Source organism: Ambystoma mexicanum, chromosome 1q (assembly GCF_040938575.1).
Source record: "Ambystoma mexicanum isolate Mex_15411 chromosome 1q, UKY_AmexF1_1, whole genome shotgun sequence".
Lineage (NCBI taxonomy): Eukaryota > Metazoa > Chordata > Amphibia > Caudata > Ambystomatidae > Ambystoma > Ambystoma mexicanum.
The window spans coordinates 801,583,798-801,609,588 of NC_090922.1; the positions used below are offsets into that span (position 1 = coordinate 801,583,798).

The 25,791-nt window shown below is 49.3% G+C and overlaps 1 protein-coding gene across 6 annotated transcripts in view; it reads right to left on the bottom strand.

Moving 5' to 3' along the window:
• The window catches only part of SMG7 (SMG7 nonsense mediated mRNA decay factor), a 1,316,737-nt gene that overhangs the window by 577,475 nt on the left and 713,471 nt on the right, over positions 1-25,791 (bottom strand). The gene's annotated exons all lie outside the window — the stretch shown is intronic.

Below are 25,791 nucleotides of genomic sequence, written 5' to 3' on the forward strand. Positions count from 1 at the left end.
CTCCTACAGCTCACATTGACCCCTCTTGAGAAAGGCCTGGCTGCTCAAGATGCTACCAACCTGTGTAGTACAGACTTATGCCAAAGGTTGTGTTCCTATTGCCAGGACGTCAGGGTTGTTGTAGTGCACCCAAAGGGTACTGCATACAATCTTGCCTAACAGGATTGTTAGGCAAGATTATGTGCAGTACCCTCTGGGAGACTGCACCAGCCTTGTCCTCTTGGCAAAAGCAACCCAACCTTTGGTATAAGTCTGTACTACACAGGTTGGTAGTGTCCTGAGCAGCCAGGCCTTTCTCAAGAGGGGTCAATGTGAGCTGTAGGAGTTGCAGAGGTTCACATTGGCAAGTATTCAAATAACACTTATACTCAAGGTTTCTTGATTAAACAATTTATTAATTTAACAGCCAGTTTGAATAAGCCTTCTTTTGAAGGGAGCAAATATGAAACACTTAAATATACTTCAAAATACACACTCTGTTTTAATAAATCAGTAGATACCCTTTTGGGATGGCACACATACTTCCTACACCCTGAAGTAACAAATAATGAGGACACTGTGGACATTGATATATCACTGGGACATTTAGAGCAATACTGAGTTTGGTGTCAAAAGGAAAAGGTTAGAGAAAGAATCAATGGTTAACAAGTTTCTCAAACAGGCAAGCACTTTTGAACCACCCAATGCAATGTAGATTAACCCTTTCCCAGCTATACAAGTAAAGAATGTATGACGTTTTGGAGGGACAGATCAAAGCACAAAGTCAGAGGTTAGAAGAGTCTATCAGGGAGCCAGGACAGCCAATGTCAATTGAGCAAAGTCTAGGGGAGCTGAAGTTCTTCTTGAAGGTAAGTAAAAAATCTTTCACAATGTTAGAGTTTTTGTTGAAAAAGAAATCACTGTTGGGCCACAAGCTGGGAGGCTTGTGAAAGGCAGAACTGCAAGCAACTCTACAAGAGCCAGTAAATGCAAGTCTCAATTTAGAGCAAGCAAACTACACAGCAAGAGGCAAGTACCCCTTAGTTCACAGTACCTTAGGTCTGAATAAATTAGTTCCAGCTGACTTCTGTCCCTGTTTTAGTATGGCAGATTCTGTTCCTGGGCCTCAGTCGTGGGGACAAGAGCGAGGACGTCTGGGCACTCCTGCAGTACGGTTTGAAGGTCAGCGCCAACAATGGGCAAAGTTCAGGTCAGCAGCACTTCGCCGGTTTTAGCTTCTCATGATTAGCACCACCGTGGTTCTCAGATACCTTGTGGGCTTTCCTTGCTTCAGGGATCCAGCACTGTATTGAGGTGGCTCATGCTTGGTTAGTCCTGCTTCGGGGGAGTCCAGAGGATCTTCCTGGAGCTCGGGTCAGACTTAAAAACGATGCACTCTATTCTGGTGTTCCTCTCCTTGGCACTCGGTTCCTGCAGCAGCAATGGAAGTACAGCCAGCTTGGAGAGGATTTCCAGATGATTTAGTCTTGGGGTCGGTTGGTCCCACCAACCCAAGGGAAGAAGTCGTCCTTTACAGGGCTTCACTGGTAGAGGCGAATTCAGAGCTTCAGCACAACAGCAGGGCTTCACTGGGCAAACGAACCATCCAGGAGTTGCAGCAAGCTTCTCTTCGAAGTTCTTCTTTGGATTCCTTCGTCCAGTGGTCGACTGCAGTCCTTGCTAAAGACCTGGCCTTTTATGCAAGTCTCTCCCAAAGGGTACTGCACACAATCGTGCCTAACACTGACGTTATAGCAATAAGCACAACAGTTTTGAATGTCAAAAGTCTTAATGGACTGACCACCAGGGGGCGCACGGACGATGCCAGCCTCCGTGTGAGCTCCTAACCCACGGGCCCCAAAAGTGAGTTGAGCCCCCACTTTGGCCCCCCCCCCGTGCCCAACAACAGCCTGAGCCACTGGAAGCGCCCCCCCCACCCTTCGAGCGAAAACCCGGCGGAAATCGGACCTTCGGTCCGTGAGAAAACTCCAGCGGAATCAGCCTCCCCCCCACCTGTGGGGACGCCGATGTGGGAGAAGGCCGCGGCCCGCGGCGCCTGACTCCGCCCCCGGCTCTCCTCGCGGAAGACCAGCGCGGCACGAGGGCTCTGGAGGGGAGAGCAGCGGACCGCCGCCCGCTCCGGGGGGCTTTGAGGGCCCCCCCCAGGCTTCCAAAAAGGCAGACTCCTCGAACGGCTGATCCCACATCGCAAGGGACCAGCCCTGCGGAGGTGAGTGCCCGCTCAGTCTTAGGGGCTTCGGAGCGCATCGCCCCGGTGGGGGCCCGCTCCGCCCCCCTGGATTAGAACAACCGCACGGGGGCGGCCAGGACCACCCCCCCGTGACAGCAGAAGATCCGAATCGGTCACAACCTGGGGACGCCTGCCATGAGCCTGACCCCCGTGGCGCCCCCCTCCGAGAGCCCCCAGGGAGCCCCCTAATCAGAGCATAAGGGCCAACCAGAAGGGGCCCTAAATTGGTAACGGTGCCGCGGTCCCGGCATCCTACGCACCGGCCGCAACGCGGGTTCCCGTGCCGCATGGCTTGTGGCCCACAAGGTCACGCTCCCCGCCTAGCTGCAGGGGACCCGCACATCAGAAGGGGAGAGGAGGAGAAAGTGAACGTCTCGACCTCCAGTGTTCTTGAAGGGACACAATCACACACCTACGGAGGACCACGTTGCCGGGGGTCTCTCCCCACGCAGCGAACTCGCCTACACACGAAAGGGGGGGCGGAAGGTTGGGCCCCCATTCCTGGGGCGTGTGCCCTCTTCTGACAAGGCCCCAATTTACAAACAGAACAGGACAAGAGGCCCTGCAATTGAGAAACAGTGCAATACATGGTGGCGCTCGCCCCCCCCTGCATCTGCACCTCGAATCCTCACCCTGAGACCTGGGCCCACATTCCTCCACCTGTGCCCCGCTACAGGCCGATATCGACACCTAACACCCCCCGAAAAGACGCTGGATCCAATGAAGGACACAGACCAGTGCGGAGGGTAGAGCCCCTGGAGACAGGGCGTGTGCCTCCTCCCACTTCCACCAAAAGAACCTTCGCTACGAGGACAACCACCCTGGTGCTCTTCGACATTCCTTACGTGCCTTTCAACACACTAGTCCCGAGGGTACGGCCGCCGATCCCGGGGTGTGTGCCTCCTCGTTGGCTAGTGCTCCATGAACATACCAAGCAAGCTTGCCAAATACGCCTACATCCCACTATCTCAGGCTCCCGACCCTAGATCAACAATGTCAGTAGAAGCCATCGAAACGGGTGCAGCTGCCACTAAGGGAGATATCGCCGCCCTCCTAGCCGAAATTCGAAACATGGGCGCCAACCTCGGCGGCAAAATGGATAAGATGACCCAAAGGATAGATATCAAGGAGAGACTAGAAGGGGTCGAGAACAACCAAGCCTCTATTGACACTCTAGAAGCCCAAATGGAGCTTAGAATACGAAACATAGAAAGGAAGGAGGATGAGATTCGCCTGAAGATAGACGATTTAGAAAATAGAGAGAGAAGAAATAACCTACGGTTTTTCGGAATCCCGGAGAGAGAAGGGGAGCCAGAAGAAGATCTCAAGCAGACTATACACAATATCGTCAAAATCCTGACCGTGGACGAGGACATTGATGAACTCAAGACCGAGAGAATCCACAGAGCCGGCGGCCCCCCAGGCGGCCCGAGATCAGTCCTTGCCAGATTCCATAGATATTAGGACAGAACGAGGATACTAGCTAAGGCCAGGTCTGGAGGCACTCTTACCCTTGGGGGAGCCCAGATTACTATTTTCCAGGACCTTTCATCACCGACGCTGGCATTGCATCGCTTATGCGGTCCTCTCACGAGATGGCTAAAAGAACAAGGCACGAGGTACAGGTGGGGATACCCCTTCTCCCTCGCGTTTAAACATTAAACATGGAAGTTCCTACTCCGCTCTGAAGAAGAAATTCGAGAATGCATTGCCGACCTCCTCGGACAGGCCCCGGGGGAGTGGACTTGGGGAACACCAGCGCAGGACAGAGCACGATGGGAACTTCAGGGCCCAAGAAGGAAACGAGTAAAGGGCTCCAGAAAGTACAGGCGGCCCAATAACACACCTGAACACAACAAATGACATAGTGGCTTCAAACTCCAAATCCTGGCGAACCAGGCTTTCAAGGTCCTGGCGGGGGACCCGCTTACATCACGGATCTCGGCACTCCTAAATCTGCGGTTCTGCTACATGACGGGTGAACTGCCTATTCAGCAAAAGAGCTGCCGAGGAAGGAAGACTCCCGAAATCGCATGTATCAGAACATACTAGCTCATAGTTAAAATTCCTGTTTGACACACCGTTGTTTGTTACACAATCTCATGAGAAGGGGGGCGGGGGCTCAAAAATGTTATTTTGATGCTATTAGTTAACGGGGTCGTATGGTTACGACCATTACTGGTGGTCCGACAGTAGACTGGTTGTTTACATTCAGTCCAACTCGGACGCCACCACGGACAGTCACAAACCCTCATCGTAGAACTAAAGATCAATGCGATAGATCAGAGGGTGAAGGGTATGAAGTTCAATACCCTACGGGGACGGGTGGGGGGAGGGAAATGGGGAATGGCACAGCCTCAGACAAAGCCTCTTAAATAGAGGCAGCTACAATACTACTTCCAACAAGGCAATTTCTTACAATGGGCTCCAAGACGCTGCGAAGGAACTCCACAGACGCACTGATGTCACAGAGACATGATGAATCAAATGACACGCAGGGTAAGCTTGAAATTGGCATGCTGAATGTTAAGGGTCTTAACTCCCCCACCAAAAGATCGCTGGTGACGAGAGAGTTCAGGAAGGCTGAATTGGACATACTTTTCATACAAGAAACTCGATATAGCAAGGGAGAAGATAGGAAGGTTCTCTATGCCAAGCTAGGGTCGGAATACTGGGGCTCTGGCCCGCTGAAGAAGGCAGGAGTTGGCAGATTAATCAACAGAAAGATCAAATTTGAACTCTTGAAGTCATGGACGGACGTCAGTGGAAGAGCACTAGCCCTGGTGGGCAGGATACAGGGCACGGTTGTTACCCTTGTGGCAATATATGCCCCCAATACAGGACAAGACAGATTCCTACAGAGGATAATACCTAAAATCATGTGCGAAGCAGAAGGCGACATAATTACGGAGGTGATCTGAACACGTGGATGGACCCGGAACAGGATAGACAATCAGGCCGCCCCTCTACGCCCCCGCTCGCCGGTGCTAGAAGCCCCCTAGCCGCAGACATGATGGCTGCCTACAACCTCACTGATGCATGGAGACATGCCAACCCCAACCGAACTGGCTTTACCTTTTTCTCAGCACCACATGCAACCTTCTCCAGAATAGACTATATATACTTAACCACAGACCTCATCACGGCAATGACCAAAGTCGTTATAAACCCCGTCTCATTGTCGGACCATGACATGGTCACGGTCAACCTTGACCAAATGGCCCTGCCTCGAAGATGTTCCAAATGGCGCTGTAATGAAACCCTCTTTAAGGACCCCATCTTTCGAGAACAACTAGAACAGGACATTACCCGATACTTTGAGATCAATAACACAGGGGAAACTTCCATGAACACAGTTTGGGAGGCAGGCAAGGCGACCTGGAGGGGGCTACTTATTAGAGAAGGAGCAGCCAAAAAAAGAGAAAGACAACTAATCGAAAATAGGATCCGGAACGAAATCACACAACTGGACCTCATGGCACAAACGGCGGATCAAGATAGACCGCAAAAGATTAAAGAGGCCAACGATTAGAGAGGAATTTAGACAACTAGAGGCGGGAAGCATGGCACGCAAGCTACAGCATCTGAAGCAGAAACACTATGAACATGGGGACAAAGAGGGCGCCCTGCTTGCCGCATGACTGCGAGGCCAACACCAAGAGAGGTGGGTGCCCACGATTCAAACAGAAGAGAACTCTTGTGAACCACTTTCTCCCAGTGTCCCTGAAGCTTTTGCCGACTTTTACGAAAAATTATATTCAGCGCGCGCCCCCTTGCACACGGAAGCTATGAATGAATATCTGGATCAGGTACCATTGCCCACTCTCCCAACTGATATAGCACTTACATTAGAAGCCCCCCATCACAGGAGAAGAAATTGAAGAAGCTATCAAAAGGCTTCCAATGGGGAAAGCCCCCAGAAACGATGGATACACGGCAGGGTTCTATAAAACTTTTAAAGATGCCCTTCTCCCATTCATGGTCGCCCTATTTAACAATATCCTAAATTCTGGCGTGGCACCCGACTCCTTCTCTGAAGCGCTGATAACAGTCATCCCCAAGGAGGGCAAGGACCCAAAGTTGTGTAGCTCCTACCGCCCAATATCTCTATTAAATATCTGCGCCAAAATCTATACGAGAATCCTGGCTGCAAGACTGGAGTCACACATGCCTGCAATAATCCACAACGACCAAGTAGGTTTCATTTTAGGCAGACAAGGAGCGGACTCTTCACTTAATCCACGAGGCCCAAACTTCGCTGAGCAACCCAGTGCTACTCTCAATTGATGCCGAGAAGGCATTCGATAGAGTCGAATGGCACTTCCTCGAGGCCACATTGCAAAAGATAGGCCTATGCCCCACACTCTGCCGAGGGATCAAAGCAATCTACAAGTCCCCAAGAGCATCGGTCTCGGTGAACGCCCAATTCTCCCGGTGGTTCCCCCTCAGCAGAGGTACAAGACAAGGTTGCTCCCTGTGAGCAATACTGTTTGCACTGTCCCTAGAACCTCTCGCCGTGATGCTGCGAGCTGATCCTGCAGTGGAAGGAATCCAAGTGAATGGTAAAGAATATAAGCTAGCCTTATATGCGGACGACATTCTGCTCCACCTGTCAAACCCAACGTCTTCCGTTCCGAGAGCGATCCAGCTGATAGAGTACAGCGCACCGTCGGGATTTAAAATCAACAAATCCAAATCTACTCTTTTTCCACTCCATGAACCATCGTCGGAACACCAAAGCGCCCTCGAGCATCTCGGGCTGATCGGAGGCCCGACACTGAGATACTTGGGAATTAACTTAACGCGACATCTCGACAGCCTCTACGAAGCCAACTTTCCCCACCTCCTCGAGGCCCTCAAGACCGATCAAGAAATGGAAACCGCTAACAATATCCTGGATGGGACGCTTGAATGCAATCAAAATGGTGTCCCTCCCACGGTTTCTCTACCCCTTTCAGTTCTTGCCTATCACAATTCCGGACCAATTCTTCAAGCAAGTCAGAAAGGCCATCCTAGACTTTTTGTGGAATGGGAAGAAACCCAGAATCCCCTACGATTTCTTAGTACTACCAAAAGAGCTAGGAGGGGTTGGCCTACCGGACATAGAACGCTATTATCAGGCCACACAGCTCAGAATTTTAATCCCACATCTGCGGGATAAGCAGGACCTCCAATGGGTCCAGCTAGACAACAACGTTCTACACAATGTGACTCTGGCAGAGTGGTTATGGGTCCCCAGATCGAAGTTATCGAGGAAGCTGCGCAACCACCCGATACTGGGCATGTTGTGGCACATATGGAGGAAGGGGAGAGCAATGTCGGGAGTCACCACGTGGCCTTCGCCACTGAGCCATCTTTGGTCCCCTGGAATCAGAGAGAAAATCCCGGAACATGCCAGATATCAATCCTGGTTTGATGCCGGCCTCGAGGGTGTCGGTCAGCTTTGGAGAAAGGGGAAATTCATATCGATAACGGAACTGGAGGAGGCCCTCCAAAATCGACCCGATACCAGTCTTCCTGTACCTACGTCTGAAAGGCGTCATATCCAGAAAGGAATGGAAAGATACCACGCAGAGAGAACTAACGCCCTTTGAGACGATCCTAGAGACGACTACTACCTCTAAATGCCTCATAGCGAGAATGTACAGAGCCTTAATTACCAAAGACGACGCACCAAACCATCGTCTCAAAGCAAGATGGGAACGAGACTTCGCCAGAGAGTTCGACCAGCAAGCCTGGAACAAAATATGTGAGACACCATCCAAAATATCAATCGCGGCCCAGTATAAATTGCATGCCATAAAATTATTACATAGATGGCAATACGACCCACAAAGACTGTCCAAAATGTTCCAGACCTCCATCCCGAGATGCTGGCTGTAACGCTCACCTGATTCTCACGGAGGCGCTGATCCCGGCTGGGCTTCTATCGTTTCTTCAATTGAGAAGCGTAGAGCTCGGACGACTCTCAGGACTGGGCTTCCTCTTATCGAATGTCTGACTTGCAGGGTAAGTTTTCTGCAGGTGGAAGAAAAAGGGTTAATCACCGTTTGATGGGATTCCTTCTCCCACCAATCGCCATTTTCTCCCACAGCCTAGCTTTCTACTTGTCTCGGCGAGCTCTCACCTTAGGCGTATAAATGCTGAGCTCTCCATCCTGCATCTGGTGCAGGGGTGCGTGGATTCCAGTTACGTCACTGGATGAGTTCAGTGTTGAGGCTCAAGTCTTTTGCGGCCTTAGTTGTGGCACTGGTGCTGGGATGCCGAAGAGCGATGCCGCCGTTACTGCACGAGCGGATGCCTGTAAGTATACTGTAGTCTTTAGGCTTTAAAAGATGGGCATCTCAATAATGTCCCTTTTCCTTTGTTTCAGGCCTCGGGATGCTGTGGGCGTAGTTTTTCATTGCCGCTGCACATGCCGATGCACGTAAGTATAATGTTCGTTGGCCGCTTTTAATGGCACCTCTAATAATGTCCTTTTTCTAGTTTTCAGGTGCCGGGATGCTGCGGTTGATGCGGCCGCTTCTGCGCATGCAAAAACTGGTAAGTTAAGATGAATGCGACTGCCTTCACCCGAACCCCTTTTTAATTATGTCCTTTGCCTTTCAGGTGCAGAGAAGCTGCCGAAGAGAAGGCCGCGGTTAGCTCCGTTGCAAGCACAGATGGATCAGGTAAGCGGGCGCGGATGCGAGCGAGTTGCACTTTTCTAACCTTATGTTTATTCTTTGCAGGTTTTGCCGGTGACTGGATTCCGGGATCTGGTAAGTATTGTTCTGTGTCTTTCTTCATCCACAGGTTGCTGCGCGGAAGCTGAAGATGACTCTGGACCTGGAATGCAGGAGCCGACTCGGTGAGCGTCCTGCTGCTGCTGCAGAATAACGTGAAGCACGTGTTTTCCATCGGGCGTGGTTTAAATAGCAGAGAAGTGCTTCCAGTGTGTGTTCTTCCACCGGTTCCACCCAGGTAAGAAAAGAGTTCCTGAATGGAGTGAATAGTTCCTCCCAGCCCTGATGGCTGGGGACTTCAACCAGACTGGATTGTTCTGGGTAAATATGCAGCATTGTCTGCCTCAGGTAAGTCCACCCAAGCATTATTACACTGTTTATCAATATGAGCCCCGCGCCTGTGGCGCCGGGACTGAAACCCTTCATGAGCCTGGCGCCAAAGGCGCCAGGACACGGTCCAAAGGGCCCCTGTAGGGGTCTGCTGGGTCCGGAGTAGTGGAAGACGGGTCTGCTTCCGAGGGCGCTGGGCCAGTCCTGGCCCCTCGGGAGTAGCGCCCATGACACTGGCGACATTGTGGGATGAACGCCGATTACTGGCACATGTGGTGGGCCTGCCCCAAGGTCCGCATTTACTGGCAGGAGGTCCTGGGATGGATCAAACAGCTGGATGGCATAGATAGGGAATTGTCACCCCTCCTGATCCTATTTGACCTCGAAGAGGAAGAGGACGAAATGATAAGGGTAAAAGATACAGATCGCTACAAATATTTACACTATGGAAAAAATAACAGCAATACTCCATGACAAAGCCGCGCGACAAGAGGAAGTCTGGTTCGATTTCACTACGCAATACATCTCGCGTTCAACCATGGAAGGCTCGACACAGCAAGGAAACTAGCTCCTGACCCATGCTACCAATGACTGGAAAACCGAAAGACCCTTTATTGGCAACCCTCGCATGTCACAGACCATATAGGAGATCAATGATCTTAGGACGATTCAAGATGTGCGTCACGCAGCTCACTGCGATTCAGAATGTCAATGCCCCGAAGCACGTGGACTTGAGAGATGGGGGTAGGGAGGGGGGAGCGGGGTGGGGCTTTTCTTTTCCCTTTTTTTTCCCTTGCTGGTTTTCTTTCTTTTTGCTTTTTCCCGGAATAATGAGCATTAATGTTGATAACTGTTGTTAAGGTGGACTTGGATATTCTAATGAAGCAGCTCGCAATGCATAACGTGTACCCACCTGTATGTTCACATTCCATGTTAAAATCAATAAAAGTCAAATTTAAAAAAAAAAGTCTTAATGGGCATGAGTGTAAAAGCTCAAAAGAAATGTGTGTCAAAAATCCCATTCAGGGCCATTGAATGGACCTCGTGAAAATGCATTAGTAAGGCCTTTCAGGAATTGACCTATCAGAGGGATCTTAAAATATGAATCCTCCTCTGAAGAGCACTTGAAAATAGAAAGCGCCGCCAGGTGACCTCTAATTGTTCCAATCTGAGCCCCAGATTTGCCAAATGTAACAAAAAGGAAAGCACCATAGGTGTGCCACAGAAAGGGATCCACATTCTTATCCCTGCACCAGCTGCTGAACTTGTTACGACAGCGGTACAAAGATGTTGTTGCTGGCCTTCAGGGCGAAAGAAAAATCTCCATTACGTCATCTGGGAGGTCCCAATCCTTTTATTTCAGCCTTTCAGAAACCATGAGCGAGGGCCGAATGTCTTGACCTCTGGATGGAGAACTCGACCTTCCTCTTGCGAGAGAAGATCCTACCTTCGTGGAAGACGAATTGGAGGGCAGATGGACATGTCCAGACCTTCTGGACAAGTCCTCCTGGCCCAATCCGGAGCAATTAGGATCATGGATTTCCCAAACTTTCTCAACCGTCCTATACGTAGGGTAGTGGAAATTCCCAGTCCACCACAAATGCGTCCCCCAGAGCTCCTCTTGGGGAAAATTCACTGGAGCAAAACAGTTTGCACTTCCGGTTGACATTGGTCGCGAACAGATCCACTTGAGGGGTTCCCCAAAGGGTGAAGACCTCTTGAAAGACTTCCTGAGCTAGTTACCACTCGTGGGAGTTCATGCTCTGCCTACTCAGAGCGTCCGCCGCCATGTTTTCCTCCCTGGCTAGGTGAACGACCGACAGGGAGATTCCTTCTTGAATTGCCCAGAGCCAGAGCTGCATTGCCTCTCTGCACAGTGGTAGTGACCCTACACCACCTCTCTTGAGATAGTACATGGCCACTGTGTTGTCCGTCATCAGGACATTCTTTCCCTGCACAGAGGGCAGAAAGGCTTTCACTGCTGGTCCGATTGCCCTCAACTCTAAAAGGTTGATGTGTAATTTTGGCTCCGATGGAGACCAGCAACCGCTGATTGGTGTGGGCTCTCCAATTTAAGAGTGAGGCATCCGTCATGAACGTTATCTCCGGCCATGGCTGCCAAAAAACTTTTTCCCTTGAGAATGTTGTCCTTGCAAGCCCACCCAAAGACTGTCCTGAGAGACTCTACTTGAAACTTTCAGATGGTCTGACATTCTGCCTGAAAACTGGGATCACTGAGTCCCGAGAGCCCATTAGAGGGATCTCACTCTCTGGCACCAGGAAAATGCAGGATGGCATGAGACTGAGCAACCTAAATAAATAAATGTAAAAAATCATAACCGCCAAACGCAAACCTCGGGTACTTTGAGCTTGAGATGGATAGGCACATGAAAGTAAGCATCCTGAAGGTCCAACAATATCATCCAGTCTTGGAACCTGAATGATTTGGAGAGGGTAATCATCTTGAACTTGTCCTTCCTGAGGAACTTGTTCAAGTTTCTTAAGTCCAAGATGGGTCTCAATCCTCTGTCTTTTTTGGGAATCAGAAAGTATGGGGAATGCCAACTTGTGTTCCTTTCCACTACAGGTACATGTTCTACTGCACCTTTTTCTAGCAGGTCAAAGTTTCCCGCACAAGGAGCGGATCGGAATTTTGAAAGCGTTTGCCCGGTGGATGATCCGGAGGCCTTTTTTGGAAAGGAAGGCAGTAACATTGGGCCACAGTTTCCAGTGCCCAAGCATCTGAAGTAATGCCCTGTAATTTGTTCAGATGCTGAGTAAGTCTGCCACCCACTGGGGTCTTGTGAGTCAAGGCTTCAAAGTGGTTTTGAGGGCGCTGAAGCAGCGGCTGATGGTAAAGCTGCTGCAGCTTGGGTTGGCTAAGCACCTCTCCCTTGTTCACCACAAGGGAATCCTCTGACCCTTTTGAGCAGCTTGTCCTCTTCCAATTGAGGAGCAGAATTGAAAGGACTTACCCCTTCAGGAAGATGAGCCAGAGTAAGGGGTGTTGAGGCTGTTAATGGCGGCGCTAAGGTATTAAGACGCTGCTTTTGAGGTCTGAAGCTTTTCCAAACTCATCCGCCTCCCTCCCAAACAGCCTTAAGCCGTCAAAGGGCATGTCGAGTAGTCTAGCTTGCACATCTGGTGCAAACCCGCACTTCCTCAACCATGCCAAACTAATACTGTGCTAGCTGCCATGGATCTGCTGATGCGGTCTGCAGTATCCAGACCTGACTGGAGACAATCACCTATTGCCTCCTTACCATCTTTTATGATTGCCAGCAGTCTCTTTCCTCTCCTTCCAGGATGTGGTCAGCCACAATAGCTACACATTCCCACAGGGTAAACGTAAACCTTGACAAGTTACAAGTCACATTTATTGATTTTAATGTCATACTGCCAGCCGTAAAAACCTCTCGCCCAGGCATCCACTCTGTCATCCCCATCAGGAGGATTGGTAGGGTATGGGGACTGCTTGGTAAATGTAGCAGCCTCAATGACCAAACTTGCTGGTGTTGGATGTTTAGTCCGATAAGCTGGGTCTCTGCTGGATGGTCTATTTTTTTTAGCAAAATATTTATTTACTGAAGCCGCAGTTTCTGATGTCTCCCAATTTGCAGAAACCCTTTTCTGTAATGCAGTGTGAAAAGGCAAAATAGGATCTTTCTGGGAACCCTGGTCCAAGATGTGCGTCATGTCATATTGTTCAAAAAAGGGAGTAGGCCTGCTCCAGCCTAAAAACTCTATAACCTTACTCAGTTTTCTGTAGTAGGAGTCAGCATGTTCAGTTGGACCTGGTTTGCCAAACTAACTCGTGGGAGTTATCTAACCCACTGGCTGAATGAAGGTTTGTCATAGAAGTCCCTTAATCAGGACTCATCAGAAATTAGCTCTTCTGGCACATTATGGGTGCCGAATTGTAGCCCAAAAGGTGGTTTGTTATCAGAAGGTTGATCTTCCTCATAGATGGCTGATACAGGCAAAGTATTTTTTAGGCAAAGGTTTGAAAACATTTCCTGTACCACCACTGGCTTCGACAATTTCGAAGTCACGGTCGATAATGACTTCGAAGTCAGGATCGTTTTAGTCAGTACCAGTGTCGACGGCTCCGATGGAATCAGCGAAGACATCGATGGTCCCGACTCAAAGCCCTTGACGAAATCTCATTGGTTCGAGATGTTTCCCGATGCAGAACCGGCTTAAGGCTCGGTTTAGAAGATTTTGTCTTCAACTTCCCTTTGTCTTTTTGCAGATTGACAGGGGCATGGGCTTTCTTTCCTTCGAGGGGGTCGAGACTGCATTCTCGAAGATTTTAAGCATCTCACTACAAAATGCATCCCATTTTGCAGGAGAGTCCGGTCTAGTTGGACACCTGATTACCTCAGCCGAGGAATCAGCAGAGATCAAAGACAACCTACAACGCCGTTTCTTGGCCTTCATTGAAGAGGAGAAAGAATGGTGTGATCGACTTCTCGATCGAGACCGCTTAGATTTTTTACTTTGAGAAGAATCCCTCAACTCATCTGTCTTTTTTTTAACTCTTCGAAGGAGACTTTGAAGGTAATCTCCCCAACGCCAATTTACCTTTACCCTCCTAAGAGCATTTTCGGTCATCGCCTGACAGAAGCCAGCTGGAGGTACGGTGCCGGAACCAAGACATCACAGACATGCGCAGTGGGAGTCAGTGATCGACATCTTCGATCCACAGTCTTGGCACTTGTTGAAGCCCGAATGGGATGCGTTGATGGTGCCGATGAAGACATTTTCAAAACGGAAAAAACTATTTCACAGAGGAATCGAAGGATGCCGTAATTCTCTTGAAGCGTTAACTCAGAAAACGCATCTGAAGCCAACGGGCGCTGTGTGCACTACTTATATGGATGACGTCAACAGTCGAACAGTGGCCCTCGAGGGACATCAACTTGACGAGAATGGCACACAGCGCCCCCCCACCCCTCGTCAAAAAAATATTCCGAAGCAGCTGGAGAGAGAATGATCATAAGATGAGGAATGCGTGGGAGGACACAATCCATTCGAATGGGGTTTTGTGCTCCAAAGTCACAAGTGCCAATGAATAGCTTCTTCAGGTAAGGTTATTCAGAAACTATGCATTGGGCTATGATGGTTGTTTCGGATGTTTTCAGAGTTCGATAAGTATTTAGCAAAGTTCAAGTAAGTACTTAACTCTATTCTATTGACTAATGTATGACTAAGAAAGGACCTTTAACCCAAGTTCTACCACCAGAGGTCAGTTCTTTATGCCAAGGGCACCCTATTGAGAGACAAGGGGGGCAGGGAGGGCAACAGGTATGACTCAACTCGAGATGTTCTGAATTCCAGTAGTGTACGTTCAACACTTCGTTTTAGGTTCTTTGTTCGGTTCTTGGTCCCACCACGAGAGTAATCTAGACAGCAGGTTACTTTATTGGGATTTCGTTTCTGTCAGTTGTGGTGCACAGAAAACCGCCTGGACAGCTTCCAGTTGAAGACCCAAGCGAAGACAAATGTCAATTTCTTCTTCACGAGAGATAGCCATAGGACACCTCAGGGACATTTGGACCAGATCCAAAAAAGGGCACCACGGTCAGGCAGTGGTTAGGGCGAAATCTAATTTCTATGCTAATTTCCCTTCAACCTTCGAGACCCCAAGCTCTTTGGCTGGACTTAAGGACTTTTTAATTTTAACCCCAGAGTGAGTGAGCCCTTTTTCTCACATGTGTTTTGACCTTATTTGGATTATGTGTTTCCTTTGTTTTTGGAGTTTGAAACTCCATAGGCATCTACTTTTTGTATGGTGACAGCACCTTCAGTGCAGTGTCACAGAGAAACCCTTAAGATTACGCATTAGGTTTAACTACCTTTCCTTGTGTGAACTACTCTTCCCAAGAATAGTAAAGTTAAATTGACTTTGCTTACCTTTTCTCTTTGTAGGTCCAGCACACACCATGTTATGTGGAGTGCTGGTGAGAGGGCCGGGGGAGGGGTTACCTAGTAGTCCCTTTTCCCAACTACTCATGTAACATTTTTTATGTTACCCTCACTGCTTTAAATGGCTGGTGGCAGTGGTTTAATGTTCATACCATTGTGCTTTTCTACTGCAGGCTGAATCCTCAGATGCAGTATGGCACCCATGGATGACTACTTTGTCAAAATGGCCCCGGTCGGCTTTTTTCTCCATTTTCTGTTTGTGAGGTCTTTCTTGGGTTTCACTCTGCATGCCAAGCCAGGTGTGTGGCCTTTGTTCATTTAGCCTTTGGCAGAATTCAGTACTGAAACCCACCTCTGGCTCCAGTGTGTCTGGAAGGACAGGAAGTGAGGGAGGTTCCCAAAAACCCTGGTCCTTTGTCTTTAGGAATGCCTGAATGCAGGACAGACACTCTGCTGTTTGAGTGACAGCTAGGCTGTGCATGAATGGGAGAAACATGCTCAAAAGGCAAGGATTTCGGGACTGAAGACAGTCGACCACTGAAAAGAACCCAGAGGAGAAACCGTTAACAAAGCTTGCTGTATCCTCCTGGACCTTTGAATGACAAGGTGAAGCCCTGCTGCTGTACTGAAACTCCTTTTTCTGATCGACAAGTGAAGCTCCGGAAGGGAGGACTTCTTCCCTTGGGTTAGTGGGACCAACTAACCCAAAGACTAACTCCACTGGACCATCTTCCCAGACTAGCTGTACTGCTTTGCTGCTGCAGGAACAGAGTGCCAGTGGTTGAGAAATCCGTAGTTGAGTGCAACGTCTGTAAGCTGGCCACAAGCTCCCGGAGTCTCCCCAAGACCCTCCAGAATCCGGACAACCAGAGCTTGAGTCCCCTCACCAGAGTGCAGGACTCGAGAAGTGAAGGGGGCCCAACCGGTGTCCAAGATCCATGGTGGTGCCATTTACCGAGCAATGAAACTGCAAAGTGCAGCTGATCTGAAAAGAGACTGTAGCTGCCTCTGAATTGCTGCCGCAGGAGTCCTCCAGACGTCCTACCTCTTGTCCCCATGACCGAGGTTCAGGAACCCAGAAACTGCAACCAGACAGAAGCCAGCTGGACCAATTTTCTTCTAACCAAAGATACTGTTCCGATTTGGGGTACTTACATTAGTGTCTTTAGCTTTGCTCTTCTTAGTTTAGACCTGCAGTAGCTGCTTTGCTAGAGTTGATGTCAGCTCAAGTGTAACAGCTTGTGACCCTACAGTGATTTATCTTCCACAAACTTTCTAACTTTGTGCAAGACTTTGCTATCTAAGAAGTGCCTCAGCTCCATCCATAGACTGTGCTCCAATTGACTTTGGCTGTCCTGGCTATCTGTAGACTTGTCTAGTCCATTTGACTTTGATACTTACTGTCCCACAGAGGTGATAACTTGGTTTTTAACTATCATTACTGGGAAAGGTTTTTGTCTACACTTCATTGGAAGATTTAAGTGCTCACATGCTCTGCAAAACTGTTTAACCTTTTTCCTTCTCTTAACCTTTCCTTTCTACCAACCTCAGAATCTACAAAGTGTACTAGTGATCTATAAATAGCATTACTGTCCCAGTTAGTGAAGTCAATTCAGGGTTTAGGAAGTGTGTAAAAAGCATCTCTAAAGAGTATCTACTAGCTTTGTGTTGATCCTGGAAACGTATTTTAAAGTATATTTGATTGTTACATACATTGCCCCTTTTTAAAGAATGCTTATTTAAAAACTGCAGTTAAATTAATAATGTATAACTACAAACCTTGAGTATGAGTGTTAATTGGTTACTTGTATTTGTGGATTTCATTGCTACAGCTCACGTTTACCCCTCTTGAGATAAACCCGACTGCTCAGTCACACTACCAACTTGTGTAGTACAGGCCTATACCAAAAGGTGGGTTGCCTAATACCAAGAGGACAAGTGTTGTGTAGTCTCTCAAAGGGTTATTACATCAATTCTTGCCCAACAGGCGGCGACATGCCATTGAACAGCGTTGTATAAAAGCAGCCCAAGCACAGCTTCACTTGGAGTGAGTCGGCTGAAAATGCAGCAGCAGGCGACTTGTGGACACAAGCAGGAGATCTGCAAAGTTCCATGGCTCTGCTCGGAACGATGGCTGCAGAGAGATAACCCAGGAGAGATGTGGTCAGTTCACAGTGAAGGCTCAGAAGGCACAGATTTGTGAGCAGGAGTTGAGACTAGTTGTTCCGACCGGCCCAGGGGTCTAAGCACAAACCAGGGTCGTCTGAGATCAGGCAGTGGAGTAGGGCTCTACTTGGCAAATCACTGCAGTCGATGGTTGTCTGCTGCAGGGGTCATCCTTGGGTCGTCAGCAGGCCTCTCTTTGTAGTAGAAGTCTTGGCTCCAACAGTGACCTGATGGACTGTTGGAGGAGCCCTCCTTTTAGCCAAGATTCAGACTGGGTACAAGCACAAGCCCACCAATGGCAAGCATCTGCAATATTCAAGCAGCCCAGGGTTGATCAATCATGGACAACCACTGGTCATCACATCTGCCCAGCAACAGACATTCAGGCACCAGAGGTTATGGATTGGGACTAGACAATCCCAGCCCCTTCCTCTGGCTCGCATACACAAAGCCCCTTCACACACAAAAGCAGCCACATTTTCAGGGAAAGGGATTTCCATATAAGGCAATTACTGACCTGAGAAGGCAGAAAGAAGGTGAAAGATCAATATGGCCAAAGAGAAAGTGATCAATCTCGTAGCATAGCCAGTTTAGGGTGCTAGCCAACTTTCGGAACCATTTGCGGTCAATGCAAAATTGCGCGAGTAAACTATCACAGAAACAGTACACTTTTTTTCTGACAAAAAAAAGCAAACAACTAGCAACAGCTTGTCTTAGGCACATTGTCAAAAGTAACCTAAAAGCAATTTATGACATGCATTACATTTCTGATGATTGTATCTGCTTAGATTCACATGCTGTGCATATAGTCCGTAGCCCATAGCGTGCCTGTATTTACTTGGGAAATTTGCACTAGAAAAAACATTCTATTTCTTTTTTTACAGAATAGGAGTTTGCACAACTAATACCATTCCTATATTCTTTGAGTGTATATTTAAAAATAAAACCAATCTAACACGAATGCTATGGAAGCCCCAGTGCCTTGAGTAGAGTGTGCTCTAGCGTTGAAGGGCAAGATCTCTCTTGGCAAGAGTGTAGAGGAGCGTGATGCAAATGAAAATCCACCTTGAGAGGGCTGATTCAGAGACGGGATCCCCTTCTCTACCAGCCGCCACTGAAAGGAAAAACTGGTTTGTTTTCCTTAGTGGTTTAGTTCTTTCCAGATAGTACATGACTGCCTTGCCCACATCCAGTGTGTGTAGGCTTCTCTCCGCCACGTTAGTGGGATTCTGGAAGAATGTGGTAGTTCTATTGACTGGTTCACATGGAACTTAGAAATACATTTGGGTGTAAACCGAGGGAGAGTGCGCAGAACCACCTTATCTCTGAATTGGGACAAATGAGTCTAGAATTGAAAGGGCATGTAGTTCACTGACTCTCATTGAAGTGACTGCCACTACGAAGGCAGTCTTGTAGGTGAGTGCTTTGAGGCTTGCCATGTGCATAGGTTCAAAGGGAGACCCCATCAGTCTGGTTAATACCACATTTAGGTCCCATCCACGAGCCTGGTTAGAAATAGGGGGATTAATTATTTTAACCCCTTCCATGAAAGCTTTAATTACTGGGATCTTCCACCATCACACTTCCTGCTGGGACGTGGTATAGGCTGAGAGTGCAGCTAAGTGAACCTCAGGGAATTAAAAACTAGACCTGAGTAGAGTAGGTGAGTCAGGTATAATACAATATGTGTAGGAGAGCAGTCAATGGGATTGATGCTCTTGGAATTCCACCAGATGACAAAGCGTTTCCATTCATTAGAGTAGCAATGTCTGCTGTTCCGCTTTCTTGCTTCTCTAAGTATATCCATGCATCTGAGGAAGTTGGAGATGCCCGAACTCTATGACCTCAGGAGCCAGGCCGCTAAGTTGAGTCTGCGGGCATGGATGAAGTGTTTCCCCCTTGTCTTGAGCTTGCATGTTGTATGGGCAAGGTAGTTTCATCCGAGGAGACACACATATACCCATCAGATGGGGCAACCAGGGTTGGCGGGCCCACATCTGGTTCCTGGTGCATCTTCTGCACATTCTTGTTGACAAGGGGAATTGGGGGTGGGGGGAAGCAACAAATTTCCCTAACCACGTTATCCAGAGATCGTTCCCCTTGGATCGGTTCTGAGGGTACCTGGAGGCGTAATCTGGGCATTGTGCGTTCTCTAGAGTTGCGAACAATTTGATCTCTGGGAAGCCCCTTTCTGTGTAAACGGAGACAAGGTCTTCCTGTAGTCACCATTCGTACTCCAAGGACAGTGGGAAGTCTCTGCTGAGCAAGTCTGCCAGAATATTGAGTTCCCCAAATGTTCTGGATAACCCTGGAGAGTGAGTGCCCCCCCCCCTTGCTTGTTCAGGTATTACATGGCCGTGGTGCTGTCCATGAGGGTCTGTACTATATTTCCCTGCAACTGTGTCTGAAAGGCCTTCAGTGCTTTGAACACCACCAACAGCTCCAACAGGTCTATGTGGTTGGATGCTACTGCTGTGGACCACACACTGTGCACCATCTGCTGAAGGAGGTGAGGGCGCCCCCGCCCCCACAGCATGTGAGGGATGAGCCCACCATGAGAGTGGCTTCTACTGCAGGGGTGGTGAAGGTTTTCCCCTTCAAGAGGTTTTCCCTGGAGCACCACTGCAGAAATAACGAGGGCTGCCGAGACAACCACTAGATCGTCCCATTGTCCGCTGGCCTGACACCACTGGCCGTTGAGCCACTCTTGCATGGGGCACATGCGCAAACATGCGTGAGGAACCAAGTAAATGCATGATACCATCATTCCCAACAGTCGCATCGCCTTGCATACCGTCACCTCTCGACTGGCTACATACGGAGGGATTTGAAACAGCATGTTTTGAACCCTCTCGGAGAGGAAGACGGGGTCGTCTTCTGTCCAAATTAGAGCCCCCAGAACTACTCTACTTGGCTGGGTTCGAGGCTGGATTTCTTCTTGTTTTTGGAGAATCCCAGACTGAATAATAGGTCAATCGTCCGTTGGGTTTGTGACTGGCATGTTCCATAGGAGTACCCTGTTATGAGCCAGTCGTCGAAGTAAGGCTATACTGGGATGGACTGCCTACAAAGGAGAGCTGCTGCAACTGCCAGCACCTTTATAAATACTCTTGGGGCTGAGGAAATACCGAAGGGAAGGACCTTGAACTGATAGTGTTTGTCCTCTATCATGAACCTTCAGTATTTCCTGTGTGCCGGTAACAATGAAGAATTATGCGATCTTCCATTTACAATGTTGCCATGTAATCCCTCTGCATTAGTAGAGTGATTACTTCTTGCAGCACTCCCATACGAAACCTTTGAGGTTTGACAAATTTGTTTGCTGGGTGCAAGTCTAGCACAGGGCGCATGGTGAGATACTTTTTGGGTACAAGGAAGTACACTGAGTAAATACCCTTGTTTACCTGTAGAACGGGTACGACTTCGATTGGGCCCTTTTCTTGCAGGATCTCGACCTCTTGCTCAGGTGTTTCCGGTGTTAGACACCCGGACTTTTGGTGGTCTGAATCGAGGTGGCAATAACCGTGGGTGATGGTCTTGAGCACCCACTGTTCTGTGGTAATCCCCTCCCATGCGTTTAAGAATGATGTTATACATTTCCCCCCCCCCCCCGACCAGGGAGGCATGGGACGGGACCCAGATCTGAAAGTCATTTCTGACTGGAGGCCGGGGAGCCTCTAGGGTTGGCATTGAGACCCCTTCCTTTCCCACAGCACTGTCCTCTAGGTGGATATTGATTGGAGGCAGCAGACCATTTACCGGAGGACGAAGTGTTACCCGTTCCATATTGGCGATGTGGGGAACGTGAGTAGGACTGTCTGTGAAAGGAGCAGCGACAACTCACACCTCGCTGCTGAAAGGGCCTTGTGGTGATTTGTTTAACAATTTCAAAGTCTTATGCTCTTTTTTCGCAGTTTGCAGCACCTCATCTACAGCTTTGCCAAACAGGGGGGACTCCTCCACCAGTTTGTTGATGAGATGCTTGTGTCTTGGGTTTGAACCCTGATTTTCTTTTAGCTAGGCGTGTCGTTACGCTCACCTGGTATCCACAGGGACGCTACCCAGCCCTGGTTGGATGATTTGCACTTTCGAACCCTCTCCCGGTCCCTTGGTAAGACCTCTGGTTAAAGATGGGTCTGCAATATAGGAGAGCTGTATTCAATACCAGATTGTCTATGTTTTTTTCCCCACCTCCCTTGGCCTCAACTCCTTCCTCCCCCTTGGGCCCTCTCCTCACCTTAATATTGTAGAAGGTGGATTCTCCGTCCTGCTCCTCGTGGCAGGGGCGCGTAGATGTGGGGGGCAAGAAGCGACCAAGTTACTTCACTGGTGCAAGCCCCCCCTGTGGGAATCCAGGCCTGCTGCGACTCCATAGGTTTGCTGCTTTACAGTGTTTATATGCAGTTCTTATGTTCCTCTTAGTTCGAATGTCTTGCTTCTTTAGATATGGAAAGGTATTTTGGAGTTGTCATGCAGTTTAAAGATGAGCATGGGCCGGTAGGCGAAAGCGTGGTGTGCGCAATGCTGTCCGGGGAGTAATGCGCGATGCGCAGCGCTGTTTCGCCTTTTATTTTTCTAACCTGTGTCTTTTCTCTCCTTGCAGGTTGCGATGTTCCTCGCCGAGCGCCGCAATGTTCCAGGAATGATACTGACCAGGAGATGACTACCCAGGTAAGAATTGTGTGGCCGTCTTCATTCGGAAGGAAAGGCGAGTAAACGCTTACCAATGCTGTCTTTCTTTCTCCTCTTTCCAGGTCATGGTATTCCAGGATGCATGCGGTGCCGGATGACGGAGTTCGTACCTTCAGGTGAGTGGAACTGAAGTCGGCGATGGATTGAAGACAGGATATTGTTTCAGGTAAGTTTCGTAGTGTTCTCTCTCTGCAGGTCCTTGGTTTCAGGTAAGCTGGCATCAAAGAACTGGACATGGTGAGCGTTACGCTGCCCACAGCAGAATAACGCAAAGCATGTTCTGCTGTTTGGGTGTGTTTTAAATAGGCTCAGGTAAAGTAGTCCAGGTAACATAGTCCCAGGCCTGCCACACCCAAAAGACTAGACTGCATAGCTCAGTTCCTTGTAACTGAGCTATGTGTGTGCCTCCATGTTGGCTGAACCCCCTCCCTCCTCCCCTCCAAGTAAAATAGTCCCAAGTAAATAGTCCCATTCTAATGTTGGTCTTCATGATGGTTATGAGCCTGGCGCCAAAGGCGCCAGGACCGACTCCAAGAGAGTCTTGGATGATGTTAAGGCCTTTGACCTGGCCCTAACTGGAAGGGTGACTTGCCAGCGAGGGCAGGGGCAAGGGTCACGACAGTCGGTTCGAAAGGGTACCCTGGGCCAGAGTCCTCCCTGCCGTTTCTGCAGCGTCTAGGGTGTTAAGGATATTATGATTTACTTGTCTACCCTCTGACACAACCGTGAACGGACTGGTTTGGGGACTTCCTGCAGGCCCTCTTGCAGCAGGTTCAACTGCACATCACAATAACCAGTCAACAGCGTGGTATTGTTGGCAATCCTGGTTTAATACCTGCCGCAGTAGTGCCTTGTTTCTCTAGGGCATACAGTTTTTTGCAGTCTTTGGCCAGTGGTGCCTCACCTGTGGACAAGAGTACCCCTGCTCTCTTTGTCATAGTGACCACGGGTGGCATGTCCCCGAATATAGAGGGGGGTCTGTAGGGGAGGGACGAAAAAGTTTCTCCACCCGAGGGTTCACAGCCCTAGTCTGTGAAGGTGTCAGTAAAGAAGAGGCGATACGCCTTTTAATGGAGTTTAGTAAAGGGATAGCCTGACTGGCAGGTGGCTTCTTTAAAATATCCTCCACGAAGTCAGTCCTGCACCGCTTCCTGTGTGGCCATTTGAAAATGTTCTGCAGCCTTTTTCAGAATGGCATTAAATGCCATCTGGTCATCTATGGGAGATGCCTGGCGCAGAGGTGGGGAGGCGGGAGGATCCATGCATATGTGTCAGGATCTTGGGTATTGGTAGGTGACAACCAAGGTGGGTTACCCACCGGTGGTTCGTCTCCCCAATCAGGGGCCTGGTCAGTGTGATCCTCAAAAGGATCATCCTCTTGTAAAAGGGGTCTTGAGAAACCTCATCCTGATCCGTCAGGTCAAAGGCCTCATGAAGAGGACAGGAGGTCCACTGAAAGTTAGAGACTGAAGGGTAAAGCTCCTCACTAGGCCTCTTGGGAGTGGCAAACTTTTCTAAGTATACAAACTTTGCAAGCCTATCCATACACCCCTCAAACCTATCCCTGGTCCATAATGAGGGTCCAGAGGGGAGGGGGGAAGAGGAGGGTTCCTCCTGGGGATCTACCTGCCCAGAACGTCAGGATTTACCTGAGTGTTTTAGATAAGGACTGGGGCCTCTCAGAATAGTCATCCTGTTGATCCCAACGTGTGGGCGTGTCTTCCAACATAGCCTTAGTCTTATTGGCTGCTGAAATAATCTTTGCGAGACTCTCGCAGATGTTCTGCGTTTCCTGGAGGGGTTATGGGTGTTCAATTGGCTTCGCCGTAATTTTCCATGTAGCTGGAATCTTATGCGTCGGCACGCTCTTAGGCGGTGTCTCGACGGCCTTCTGACTTTTGGTGTTGACGCCCTTGTCTGCGGAATGTCCAGACGCATGTCGCTTACGCAGTTGCAGGGAGGGCTGATGACCGCGTGGATCGGCGGGGGCCTTTGAGGAGCTTGACGTACCCGTTGGCGCCTCAGACCGCCCTGATGAGTCAGTCGAATCGGTACTGGGGATTGTGTGCCTACTCTTATGTGTAGCGGGTGTGTCCCTATCGCCGGGATGTACATCATCCCGCCTGACGGGGCCAGACAATTCGGTGCGTAACTGCTCCGATGAAAGGTCAATGGCACCCGTATCTGAGCCACAGCCGTTGCTCAACTCCTCGTTACTCAAGGTGCCTGAGGTGGCGAGGGAGCTACCCTCAGCCTGCATCATAGCGAGGGAGCTACCCTCCACCTGCATCATGGCATAGGCCGCCCACCGTTTCACACGATGCGCCTTGATAGTCTTAGGACGCAAGAGCTGACAGGACGCCTTGTGGTGATCGAGGGGAGACACTTAATGCACCTCCGGTGCGTGTCCTTCCAAGGGTACTTGCCTTTACAAGAAAGGCAACATTTAAAGGGTGTCCTGTCCATAGCTCAGGTCTATTATAGTGATGGCAAAACCAAAGAGGCAAAGAGAGTGGGAAAGGGAAATACATTCTTGAAAGAAATGGAAACACCTGAACCCCACGCTCCCTACTGTATTGGCTGGCCGATGGTCCGGCAACGCGGTCGACAGCGTCGACCGGAGCACCAGCCGTCGAAGTCCGGGGATGTCTTCTGATGTCTTCGGCAGTGGTAAGACGTAGTCGCCAATGAGGGGACGAATATAGATAAACGACTGGAGGTCGAGGGGAAGAATATATTTTGCAATATGTAAGAGCTCTGCATAAGGCGACCAACTAGCTGGGTGGAAAAATAATCTGAGGGACCTCGACACGTAAGGGATTTTGGGTACACTACAAGTCACGTTAGGGATAAGGTTACAGGCACACCCATGTCAGCGTCCCCTTTCGATCGTCGAAAGATAAGGTGCAACACTCCGCGGTTACCACTAGATGTCGGACGATATGCACAGCATGTGATTCTAAGCAGATTCAGAAGCATCAGAAGTTTTTTTTTTTTTTTTTTTTAATAAAGATACAAAGTAGCCTAACTGTACTTCACGGTGATGCATGCAATAGTAAAAATACAAGATTTCATAAAGACAGTCTCCAGTACTGACAGTCTTGGCCATGGTCTTAGGGACTACTCAATTTGTCCATAAGAATGGCCAAACAGGCAGAGAAAGTAAAGCTTTAATTACCTCCAAAAAGTCAGTACAGGGTTGAAAACAAGCAAAAAGACAAAGCTGTCCCATAGAAGTCTATGGGATGAAAGCAGCATTCAGAAAAATATTTCCCAACAGTTGGCATCCTAGAACTGGCAGATGGGCGGGGGAGACCGACATTGAAAGACCCAAAAGCCAGTCAGGCGTCTCCCTCTGCAGCTGGTCTATATTCTCTGCACCTCCTTTTTTGGGAGGGAATATTGGTGTTTATATATGTTTTGTACACATTTCATTCATACATCTTCAGTTGGCTGCCATACACTTCTGAAGTAAAATGCAGCCAACGGGTTGTTGCCCACAGCCATTGGGTGACAATCTGCAAAACCTAGGCAAGAGGAGAGGAGTGAAGGGGGAGGAGAGGGGTGGAGAGAGCGGGGGGAGGGGAGGAGAGTGGTGGAGCGAGCGGGGGGAGAGGGGTGGAGCGAGTAGGGGGAGGAGAGGGGTGGAGCGAGCGGGGGGGAGGAGAGGGGTGGAGCGAGCGGGGGGGAGGAGAGGGGTGGAGCGAGCGGGGGGGAGGA